Consider the following 12,062-nt stretch of genomic DNA (forward strand, 5'->3'; position numbering starts at 1 on the left):
TAATCTAACCTGGGAAGAAGCTAAAAGGATTATTCAAACCTGTTCAACTTGTCAGTCAATTTTCTCTCCAATTCAGCAGGTGTAAACCCTTGGGGGTTAAAACCACTTTGTGGCAGATGGACGTTACCTACGTTTAATTTCGGAAAGTTAGCCTATGTACATGTTTGTGTAGATACTTTTTCTCTTTTTGTTTAAGCAACCTGTCAAACTGGTAAACCATCAGCCTGCGTCAAACTACATCTAATACAGTGTTTTGCCATTATAGGAATTCTCTCTTCCATAAAAACTGACAATGTCCCAGAATATGTTAGTCATTCCTTAGCAGCATTTTTAAACAATGAAACATTACTCATATTACAGGTATCCCATATAACTCTCAGGGACAAGCTATTGGGGAATGAATAAATCTTTTTCTTAAACAACATTTGAAGAAAAACAAAAGGGGGGACAGTGAATATAGGACCCCACGAATGCAACTTAACAGCATTACTAACTTTAAAGATTTAAGTTTGCTAAGGAGGACCGATAACAGTGGCTGAACAACACCTGGCTGAACCAACCAAAGAAGACACTTTAAGGCAATTTATCTGGTGGTGAGATCCACTCACAAAGAATTGAAAAGGCAATGTAATAACATGGAGGAGAGGATTTGTTTGCATTTCTCCAGGTTCAAATCAACAACAGGCGTGGGTACCATCCAGACATTTAAAGCCTTATCATGAGCAGCGGTTGAGTACTCCTGGAGCTGGGGCAGAAGCGAGAGGAAGTGTCACATACTGGGCATATGTTTCTTTTTCTCCTTTATTCAAATATGATTTCTGGCCTATAGCAATTCAGGAAATAAAACAACTATGTTTCACCCCCCAAAACCTAAATACAGACAAAATAAAGAGTGGTGCTCTAAGTGAAAATAATAATTTTGGGAAGATTGTATTTCAGCACAGGCTGAGGTGCTGCCCAATAATTCCCACGGAATTGTTATTAATTGGTCCCCTAAGGGGATATTTAGCATTAATTGTATCAGTCAGCCTTCTTGTCATGACACGGAATTACTTAGGTGGTATAAACAATTAATAACAGTTTTGAGTCAACACGCGCTGAAACAAATGTCCCTATTACGTGAAGAAATGGGAGCATGGTAGGACCACGACCAAGAATGATGTGGCCAAAATTGAGAATTGAACAAAAAAAACTTTGGCAATTATTGATGGCCCTGAAACCAATAAAGGTCTGGGAAGGAAATTTTACAGGATCTCGTTACAATCATTATTATTCATTGGAATTTGTGAAAAATGGAACTCTGGATTCAGAGCCGTTTTAAACCTCCTTATCTTTTAGTAGTGGGAAGGTTACAGATCAATTTTCTTAACTCCAAGGTAACATGTTAAAATGGTAAATTGTTTTCTCGTATCAATGCCTCCAGGTTTGACACTGTAACTCTATATATTACTAGTGAGAACCCAAGAGGAAATATGGCTACCAGTAAATCTGTCTTGTCCAGGGAAAGCATCCCTATCAGTACATATTTTCACTTAAATTTTACAAAACGTTCTAAAACGTACCAGGAATTTCATTGCCACCTTAATTTTAATTACTATGGGTCTAATTGCAGTCATGGCTACAGCCACTGCAGGAGGAATGGCTCTGCATTCATCAGTACAGACAGCTGAGTTCATTAATAATTGGCAGAAAAACTATACCTTACCATGGAATTCTCAAACAAAGATAGATCAAAGTATAGCTAATCAGATTAATAATCTTAGGCAAACTGTTCTCTGGCTAGGGGACAGGGTAGAGTATAAAATTCAATTACAGTGTGATTGGAATACTTCTGATTATCATATCACTCCTCATCCTTATAATGAAATGGAACATGACTGGAAAAAAAAACAAAGCGTCACTTGGAAGGTCATGCTGAAAATTTATGACTTGATACATTTTAATAAAAATTTATGACTTGATAAAACTTGTTCCAAAACTAAAGGAGCAAGTTTTTCAAGTCTCTCAAGCACATTTAACTTTAATTCCAGGGACTGAAGTACTTGAGGGAGCTGCTGATGGAATCGCACCCCTGAACCCTGTGGCTTCGGTAAAAACACTTGGAGGATCTATGGTTGCTGTTATAATTGTGTTATTAATTTGTCTTATTTCTCTTTGTGTAGTCTACAGATGCAGATCCTGAATCCTTCGAGAAAAACTCACCAAGGTAAAGCTGTACTTGCTTACCTAGCTTTGCAGAAAAAGAAAGCGGGAACATGTTGAGAGCAAATGCCACCTTATTTGTGAGAAATATGTGTGAGAAATCATATTGTTTGCTGAGAGCAGCAGCATGGAAAACCTAGTCCGCCCCCCGAAGTGGAAATCTGCCTCTCAAAGCAGAAAAAAGCAGAAAATGGCTCAAAGCGTTATAAAACAGTAACCAATATGAAGGTCTCATGCCAGATGAATTCGTTCTTTGAACACAAGAAATGTGACTCTTTCCTTTGTTCTCTCTAAAGAGTGCTTTCTAGTCTGTCTTTAACCTATAGTAAACACCCACTAGCTGTCTGGTTAGTTTACCTTTAACCAATGAAAGAACACAGAGCATCCGCTTGTAAAACTTGTCGCTGGAAGTAAAGAATAATCTCTGGGCTCTCAGCTGGAAATGCTGTGAGACCCCTGGTGCTCCACTCTGAACCCACCTTTTATTTCCTATCTCTGTGTCTATTTCTTAATTCTTTCAGCATCGCCTGGGTTAGGGTCTCCACGGCTAAGCTGGTCTCGGCACCTGGGATTATAGTAAATGGTAGAAACACATTTTAAACTCAGCTGGGTCTCACAAACATTACCGACATTCAAGCAATACAGAAAATAATATTGAAAAAATAGATGTTATGTTTGACATCATCAGAAACAAATGTCACCATCTCTTTATTTTCTCCTAGGCTGGGACTTAATAGTGTATAAATTGTGTTAGGTTAAATGCAGGCTTTGTTAAATTATAATTTACATGCTGTACAAGAATAATTCAATCCTAATGATGAAATTTTTATCAAAGTGTCCTGAAATAGAAATAATACTAAAAAGAGTCAGAGTGCCCAGTGATGAAGCTTTGACAGGTAAAGAAGAAAAGAGAAAGGAACAAATAACGGGCTATTGGTTGAAATTTACAAACATGAGGAACAGAAGTTTGAATTTCTTTTTATGGTGAAAAGACATATATATATTTAGAATTAGCCAGCTGGACTCAGTTTAGATGATCCCAATTTTGTTGGCAACATCCAAAGCATAGTAATCAGGAGCCAGTGGAACATATGATTTCTTTTCTCCATCAGGCCGAATCAGGGTGCTGACTTTGGCCACATCAGTGTCACAGCCTGTTTGATCTGGTGCTTGTTGGCTTTAACATCCACAATGAACACAAGTGTGTTGTTGTCTTCTGCCTTCTTCGTGGCGGACTCAGTGTCAGCGGAAACTTGATGACAGCATAGTGGTCAAGCTTGTTTCTCCCGGGGTGCTCTTCCGAGGATATTTTGGCTGCCTCCAGAGTCACAGTATCTTGGGCAGCCGGAAGATGGGTGAAGTGTGGATCTTCTTTTTTTTGTGGCTGTGGACACCTTTCAACGTTGCCTTCTTGGCCTTTAAAGCCTTCGCTTTGGCTTTGGCTTTAGGAGGGGCAGGAGCTTCCTTCTTCGTTTTCGGTGCCATCTTGTGAAAAGGCAGAAGTTTGAATAAGTATACTTATTGGCTAAATAAGTAGATTTCATCCCCTTCCAATTTATTCTGAGGACAGCACCCAGAAAGAACATACTAAATGTGTGTCAGATCACACTACTTTTCTGCTCAAAATAATTTTCCATCCTCCCTTTTCACTTAGAATATTAGCCAGACACCTCAGAATGGCAAAAACAGAATTACCCTGTCAGTACTTACCTAAAATCTTCTCTCACTACTCTCCTTATCCAGACACAGCTGGCTTCCTCGCTCTTTCTGGAATGTGACACACCTGCTTTAGGATCTTCACACAATTCCACCAGGATGATGCTCCCCCATATAACCACCCTCCTCAAACTTCATTTACAGTTCACCTTCTCAGTAATGCTTATCCTGACACCTATTAAAATTGCAGCTAACATTCCTCAATCTTGACATTGCTAATCAATTTTAACCTGGCTCATCTTTCGTTTTTAGCGGAACTTATTACATACTGAAATATCACACCATTTGTTTATCATCTTTAGACTTTAGAGTATATTTAATCTTCCTGGAATGGAAACCCACAAGTAAAGGAACCTCTGTCTATTTTGTTAATAGATGTATCTCAAGCACCCAGAAAAATGCCAAGTAAAAATTAGGCACTCTGTAAATGTTGAATAAGAGAATGAAGAGACAAAATGTATGCATATACGTAATTCTAAGGCAGCAAGTGATGTGTGTGTGTGTATCTCTAAATGTATTCTTAATGTATATTTGAATGTATTTTTGTTTGTTGGTTGAGATGGAGTCTAGCTCTGTCTCCCAGGCTGGAGTGCAATGGCACGATATCTGCTCACTACAACCTCCACCTCCAGGGTTCAAGTGTCATGCCTCAGCCTCCCATGTAGCTGGGATTATGGACACCTGCCACCACACCGGCTAACTTTTGTATTTTTAGTAGAGATGGGGGTCTCACCATGTTGGCCTAACTTCAAGTGATCCACCTGCCTCTGCTTCCCACAGTGCTGGGATTATAGGCAGATGTAAGCCACGGTGCCCAGCCAACATCTCTATATGAATTCTTGGAGAATGAGAAGTACGAGATCTTCGTCTGATTTCTATGAAAATAGTTTTTTCCCAAAAGACTCCTCGGAGAAAAGGTGACTTATCTGAATAGTGGGTTTAAGTGAGGAATTGGGCCTGGTTCAGCCCCTAGCTCCATCCTACTTCAGATCTACTGTCTGAGTGGAGCATATTCTATCCTGCATGGGCACGAAGTGCATTCTATTTTGCTACTCAACACCTTCCTTCGGGAGTCATGCTGATCCCTGGGGAAGTAATCCGTCTCATTCGAAGAAACAGAATTGGGAAGCCCATTACTGTGTGCACTTAAGCCATATTCTCCCAACACCAACTTGTCTTTTTTTTTTTTTGAGACAAAGTCTTGCTCTGTTACCCAGGCTGGAGTGTGAGTGGCATGATCTCAACTCACTGCAACTTCCCCCTTGGGAGATGGAGAAATGCAGGCTAAAAGTTCAGTCACTGTTTTACTTAAAGTAAAAGAGTTAATGTTTTAGTGAGGCAATTGCCTCAATGACTGGTACTTACTATTTTCTACTTTTTTCTACCTTCTTCAAATCTAGACTTCTACATTAAGAAAGAAAAACAAGATAAAACTAAACCTAATGTAAAAAAGAACGAAGTGAAAACAATGAAATAAAAATGAGAAAACTAAAAGAGAAAATTAATGGAAACAATACCTGATGTCTTAGAAAGATCATTTTTTTTTTGAGATGAAGTTTCACTCTTGTTTCCCAGGCTGGAGTGTACCAGCACAATCTCGGCACACAGCAACCTCTTCCTCCAGGGTTCAAGTGGTTCTCCTGCCTCAGCCTCCCGAGTAGCTGGGATTACAGGCATGCACCACCACGCCTAGCTAATTTTGTATTTTTAGTAGAGACTGGTTTTCTTCACGTTGGTCAGGCTGGTCTCAAATTCCTGACCTCAGGTGATCCACCTGCCTCCGCTTCCCAAAGTGCTGGGGTTATAGGCATGAGCCACTGCACCCTGCTGGAAAGATCAACTTTTATCCAATTCAAAGATGGTTAAACATCTAGCCAGACCAGCAAACTACGAATAGAAGGAAACTTCCTCAAGCTGATAAATAGCGTCTTAAACCCTACACCTAGCATACACCTTATGATAGAAGGTGATGGTTTCCTTCTAAGACTGGAGACATTGCAGGAAGAGGAAATGTCCCCCTTATATTCAGCATTTATGCTGGTGCTAGCAGGAAAATAAAGCAAGAAAAAGAAACAGAGGAATATTGATTAGAAAAGAAGTAAAAGGCGGTGTACCCTGGGAGCGGGGCCGGCGGCGAGGCGCCTCCGCGGCTGCTGGTCTGTGTCGCCCGGGCGGGGCGGAGGCGGCCAGGCCGATACCTACTTGGCGAGGCGGGGCGACGCCCGCCTTCCCCCTGGCTGTGGCAAGGCGGGGGCGAGGGCCGAGGGGAAGGGAGGATCCGGCCATCGGGACGTGGGCGCACAGCTCAGGGCGCCCTGCGTCCGGGCAGAGGAGGCGAGCATCCCTCCCAGGTGATGAGAAACCCCTCGCACACCCAGCGCAGAAGGCAGCTACCGCCGGACGCCTCCATTGTTTGACCACAACAAGGGCTGGATTCTCACCATAGCAGGATCATAATGCCTTTGTAGCCCTTCAGCCACTGTGGGCCCTGCCTCTGCCTGTTCTGGAATGTCGTGGGGGTTTTGATCCTATCACTGTGAACTGCAAATCCAAGAGACACATGTCTGGAAGATAAGAGAGCTTCTTCCTCAAGATCAAAAAAGAAGACGGCATGATACCCATGTAGGAATTTCCAAAAGCAACGCTTGCCACACCTGGACCCCGAGGAGCCTGCTTCCTGGAAAGGCTTTCCTGTCTGATGCGCAGGAGGCAGAATGTCAAACTGACTCTTCAGGGGCAGCTGCAGGGGCTCGAGACCAGCCAGCAGAATCCCATCCTTTGATACAAGGGATATACTGTACAGTCCTTTTTCTAGAAGTGAGAAGTACAAGATTGCTCTACAAGAGTAAGATTCTAGGGACACAGAAACGCAAAGGTTTGCACCTTGAGAGCCCCTTCGAATGTTGACAACTCAGGATCTAAAACAAAGTTCTGTGTTAATGAGTTACAGAATTCACGTGGAAGTCAATGTCACTTTACAATCAATAGTAACACTGAGTGAGGAACACTATGCAGGAAGAAACCTTCCGTAGAAAGACAGGCAGGGAAAAGCTTAGGCTGCCCTTAAACTTAGACTGCCAAAATGGCCGAATAAGAGACTCCATGAAATTACAGTCTTGTAACTAGTAATTGTAAGGAAATTTTCTCCTCCAAATGACGATACCAAATAGGAAAAATGATCTACAAGTGCCCCATGTGTAGGGAATTTTTCTCTGAGAGAGCTGATCTTTTTATGCATCAGAAAATTCACACGGCTGAGAAGCCCCATAAATGTGACAAGTGTGATAAGGGTTTCTTTCATATATCGGAACTTCATATTCATTGGAGAGACCATACAGGAGAGAAGGTCTATAAATGTGATGATTGCGGTAAGGATTTTAGCACTACAACAAAACTTAATAGACATAAGAAAATCCACATGGGGAGAAGCCCTATAAATGTTACGTGTGGCAATGCCTTCAGTTGGAGCTCCCATCTTCAAATTCATATGAGAGTTCATACAGGTGAGAACCCCTATGTCTGTATTGAGTGTGGAAGGGGCTTTAGTAACAGTTCAAACCGTTGCATGCATCAAAGAGTCCACACCGGAGAGAAGCCCTTTAAATGTGAAGAGTGTGGGAAGGCCTTCAGTCAGAGTTCAAGCCTGTGCATCCACCAGAGTCCACACAGGAGAGAAACCTTTTAAATGTGATGAGTACGGAAAGGCCTTCAGTCAGAGTATGAGCCTCTGCACCCATCAGAGAGTCCACACAAAGGAGAGAAACCATCTCAAAATATCAGTTTTACAAAATGTTCTGCTAAGAGTTTAAAATCTTAAAACCCATAAGTGCCACTAGGAAGGAAACCCTGTATATACAGGTATCTACATTGTAGATATCTACATGGACCCAATAAATATTTACAGCAATCCCTAGCAGAACATTGTTTCTGAGGAGGCGTATGTGAGATTGATTTGTTGGTTTATGCCAAGTGTGTGTTCCACAGCTTGACTTTGAATGTGGACCTCTGAGTGTCCGCCCAGGATGGGTGTTAGGTCCCAGTCATAGACGTCACTTCCTGGGATTCCAGCACCATGCCTCCATAGTTGAAAGACTACACAAAAAGCCATGAGCGTTACCTGGCCTCCTGAGTCACCTTCTATCTATGCTTTGCTTAAAAGCTATCCCAGATACTCCCCCTTGAGGAGCTCATGCCCTTCCTTCCTCTTGATTCCAGCATACTGGCAGTGCTTTGAAAATGGACAGCTCCCACACTAAAATCACATTCTGGTATTTCTGAGGTTACCACTTGATTTAGCCCCTACGCATCTTTCCATATATCCTATTATTTCTGAACCCACTCTACCTATATGTCCTCAGAATCCCCATAAATATCCGTCGCTTTCTAGATGGCATTAACTTTCATTTTAGATTTTAGGTGACTCATAATACCCTTTCACTTAGCCTGTCAGAAAAATCACTGGCAGACATACATGTCCTTGGACCTTTTTGATGTGGATTCTGCTCATCACTGTCTCTGTTAGACTTATTTCCAGTAGCTGCATCGCATATTTTTCACTTGAATTTTTTTTGGAAATAGCTGAATGTAAATAGCAGGGAGGAAGAAGCAAGCAAAGTGAGAGCCTTTCTTCATCCAGAATTGCCCTCTGGGCTCATTTGGTAACAGATGGGGCTCCTTCCTAGCTAGGGAGACCTTACAAGAAGTGGATGGTAGGAGGAGTCACTAATAATGTTTTGTCTCTATTTCTGTAATCTTGGGCAATAATGCATAGGAGTTTTCTATACCCCTTTGTTGATTACTATGTATCAGTTCTTTTTAAGGCATGAACGTCTTATTAATCCATCATTCTTTTCTTCATTCAACAAATATTTATTGAAAACCTCCTGCGTGCCAGGCACTGTGCTAGGTGCTGGGAATACCACTGATGAGATAGACAAGGTCCCTACTCTCGTGGAGTTTACTTCTGGTGAACGAGACAGATGCTAAATAGACAAATAAATAATGTAGTTTGAGGTAGTGATTAAGTGCTATGAAGAAAATAAACTAGGGTGATGATTTAGTGGTGGGTGGGGTGGGGGTGGGGTGACATTAGCTGGCGGTCAGGGAGGCCTTTCCGCAGTGGGGCCAACGTTGAGCTGAGGCTGGAAGAGAAGCAGCTCTCACTGGCAGAGCACAGAGGCTGCTGGTGCGTTTGAGGAAGAGAAGGCCAGCACTGGCGTTCGCGAGTGGCGGGGAGGGGAGAGGTGCTGAGGTGCTCAGTGTCCTGACTTTCATAGGCCTTTTTCAGTTTGTTTTAATTTTTGCTAGATTGGTATTAAAAACTCATGTGGAGGAACTCAAGGAATGTTTAAAAGACCAAAAGTCCCCAATGACAGGAACAAAAGCAACCAATTTCTGACTTTGTTTTTCTTCTCATTTCTATTTTCATTGATTTCCCACATGTAATCCTTTTGCTCAGGAAGTCTTTGGGGGAAATTAAGGATCTTTGAAGCTCTGAAATGGGTGATCAGGTTAGTGGTGTCTGTCAGCTGTCTAAGAGGTTGGAAAGTAAAATACTCAAAATAGTCACGAAAATACTGAAAGTTTGATTTTTCTCTCCACATTTGAATTAATGTTTTTTTCTGTTTGACTGGAAGGGGTTTTTGTATAACTAAAACCTCAGTGCAGAAAGGAGATTTGAAAGGAGCGCATGATTTAGTGGGTGGGCCATGAAACTAGAGATGGGATTGGGGAGTAAATTTGTCAGTATCTGGATTTTAATCCAGACGTCTCTGCTAACAAACCTTTGGTAAGTCATTTTCCATACTTTTCCTCCTTTTTACAAAGAGAGGGCTGGCTTAGTTATTCGCTAAAGCGCCTTCCAGGCCTGAATTCCATAAGTACGATCTACTGTAGTGTCTTATCACTCTTTCATGTCACAATAGCGTGGAGCATTAGAGAAAAGCCCAGACTTTTAGTTGATAGAGAGTCCATTGAAATATCATTGATAGAATTTTAGTTTTAGGAAAAATTGGTTTGATTTCTAGCTTTATTACTATTAGGTGTGTGAGCTTGGGCAAGTCGCTTAATCTTGGAGTCTAGTTTTCTCTCAAAATGAGAACATTAGGCTAAATGATTTCTGAGTTTCCAGCTAGTCCTAGAGTTCTATATTTCTACATAGTTGAATTATTTTATCATGCTGTTGCTGGGGAATATGACTAACCCTTTTGAAGCTACTAATTTTATGTTGAGCTTTAAAGTCCATAATTGTTATCTTCAGAAAATATTATTTGAACTACAGTATGTCCAAATCAATTTAATAAAATCACTTTATAACAGGGGAAAAAGAAAGAAAAGAAGTAAAATGGACTTTATTTACAGTGGCATAAATGTCTCTGCAGGAAATCCAAAAGAATCTACAAAAGAGATAATAGAACAAATAAATGAATAGTTTGGCAAAGTCTAAAGATGCAAGCTCAATAAACAAAAATAAATTACATTCCTACATCGTAACAACAGACAATTGGAAATTTAAGTTAAATATATAATACCATCTGCACAGATATCGAAAATATAAAGTATGTGCAAAAGTTGTACACTAAACACTGTAAACATTGCTGAGTACAAATCAAAGAAGATTGAATTTTCATCTACGTGACAAAGTAATTCAAAAAAGAAAGAGAATCTTTTCAGCAAATGGTTCTGGAACAATGGGATATTCATCTTTTGAAAATTTTATGTTGATTTTTACTTCATCCTGTATGCAAAGCTTTTATCAACATGAGCAAGAAACCTAAATATGAAAGCTAAAACTTTAAAATATCTAGAAAGAAATGGGGTAATGTTTGTGATCTTGAGATAGGCAAAGGTTTCATAGTGAAGGCACAAAACTCATAAAACATGGAAAAAGTGATAGATTTGACTTTATTTAAAAGGTATACTTTTGACATTTCAAAAATCTGTGAAAAAGTAAATAAGTCATAAATGGGGAAATAATATTTACAAAACATATGTACACTGAAGGACTCATATCCACTGTTTATTAATAATTCTTATCAGTAGATAATAGAAAACCCAATTAAAAATTGGCAAAGTATTGGACAAGTATGGCACCAAGGAAGACATATAATCAATCTGTACATAAAAAGATGCTGAACATGATTAGTCGCTAGAGGAATGTAAGCTGAAACCATATGAGAGATCAATAAATATATAGTACAATAGTTAAAATTAAAAAAGATAGATAATAACAAGTGGTGTTGATGGAAACTGAAACTCATAAACCTACTTTGGAAAACAGTTTGACTGCATTTTTTTTTTTTCGATATGAAGTCTTGCTATGTTGCCCAGGCTAGAGTTCAGTGGCACAATCTCAGCTCACTGCGACCTCTGCCTCCCAGGTTCAAGTGATTCTCCTATCTCAGCCTCCCAAATAGCTGGGATTACAGGTGCCCATTACCACGCCTGGCTAATTTTTTTTGTACTTTTACTAGGGCAGGGCTTCACCATGTTGGCCAGATCAAACTCCTAACCTCATGATCTGCCCACATTGGCCTCTCAACATGATGGATTACAGGCATAAGCCACCACGCCTAGTCTTGGCACCTCTTGATAAAGATAAACATACTCACCTGATGCAGCAATTCAATTTCTGGAAATTTACCAAAGAGAAAACTCGCCCACACTGGAATGCTTGTGTACAGCAGTTTCGTCCATAATAGTCACACCCTGGCAACAAAAGTCCATCAACTCGTGATGGGATAGACAATTTCCGATAAAACATGCAAATAGGAATGGCACTCAGAAATAAGAGGGAATGAACTACTTACCTGCACAACAACTTGAGTGAATCTCAAAAGCATTATTATAAATGTAATAAGCCAGAGACAAGACACTACATATGATACCATTTATATAAAATTCTATGAAAGGGGCTAGCAGTGGTGGCTCACGCCTGTAATCCTAGCACTTTGGGTGACTGAAATGGGAGGATCACTTAAGCCCACGAGTTCAAGACCAGTCTGGGCAACATAATGAGACCTAGTCTCTACAAAAAATAAAATTAGCGGGGGATGATGGAGCATGACTTTAGCCCCAGCTACTTGGATGGCTAGGGCAGGAGGATCACTTGGGAAAAGGAAGTCAAGGTTGCAGTGCGGCCAAGT

General features: G+C 40.7%; 1 long non-coding RNA gene and 1 pseudogene across 3 annotated transcripts; one reads left to right on the forward strand and one right to left on the reverse strand.

Moving 5' to 3' along the window:
- Positions 1-3,164: 3,164 nt before the first annotated feature.
- On the reverse strand, positions 3,165-6,087 carry LOC128928512 (uncharacterized). Of its 2 annotated transcripts, none has more exons than XR_008473606.2 (4): positions 6,033-6,087; positions 5,436-5,742; positions 3,913-3,969; positions 3,165-3,687 (listed from the first exon to the last, which is right to left on the reverse strand). It is a non-coding gene; the product is annotated as an uncharacterized LOC128928512 (long non-coding RNA). The 2 variants fall into 2 exon arrangements; XR_008473607.2 differs by having other exon boundaries at positions 5,436-5,745.
- Positions 6,088-6,225: 138 nt separating this feature from the next.
- On the forward strand, positions 6,226-8,299 carry LOC144577745 (uncharacterized; annotated as a pseudogene). Its single transcript, XR_013522270.1, has one exon. The product of XR_013522270.1 is annotated as an uncharacterized LOC144577745 (transcript).
- Positions 8,300-12,062: the final 3,763 nt, after the last annotated feature.

This window comes from Callithrix jacchus, chromosome 9 (assembly GCF_049354715.1).
Source record: "Callithrix jacchus isolate 240 chromosome 9, calJac240_pri, whole genome shotgun sequence".
In the NCBI taxonomy this organism is placed as follows: domain Eukaryota; kingdom Metazoa; phylum Chordata; class Mammalia; order Primates; family Cebidae; genus Callithrix; species Callithrix jacchus.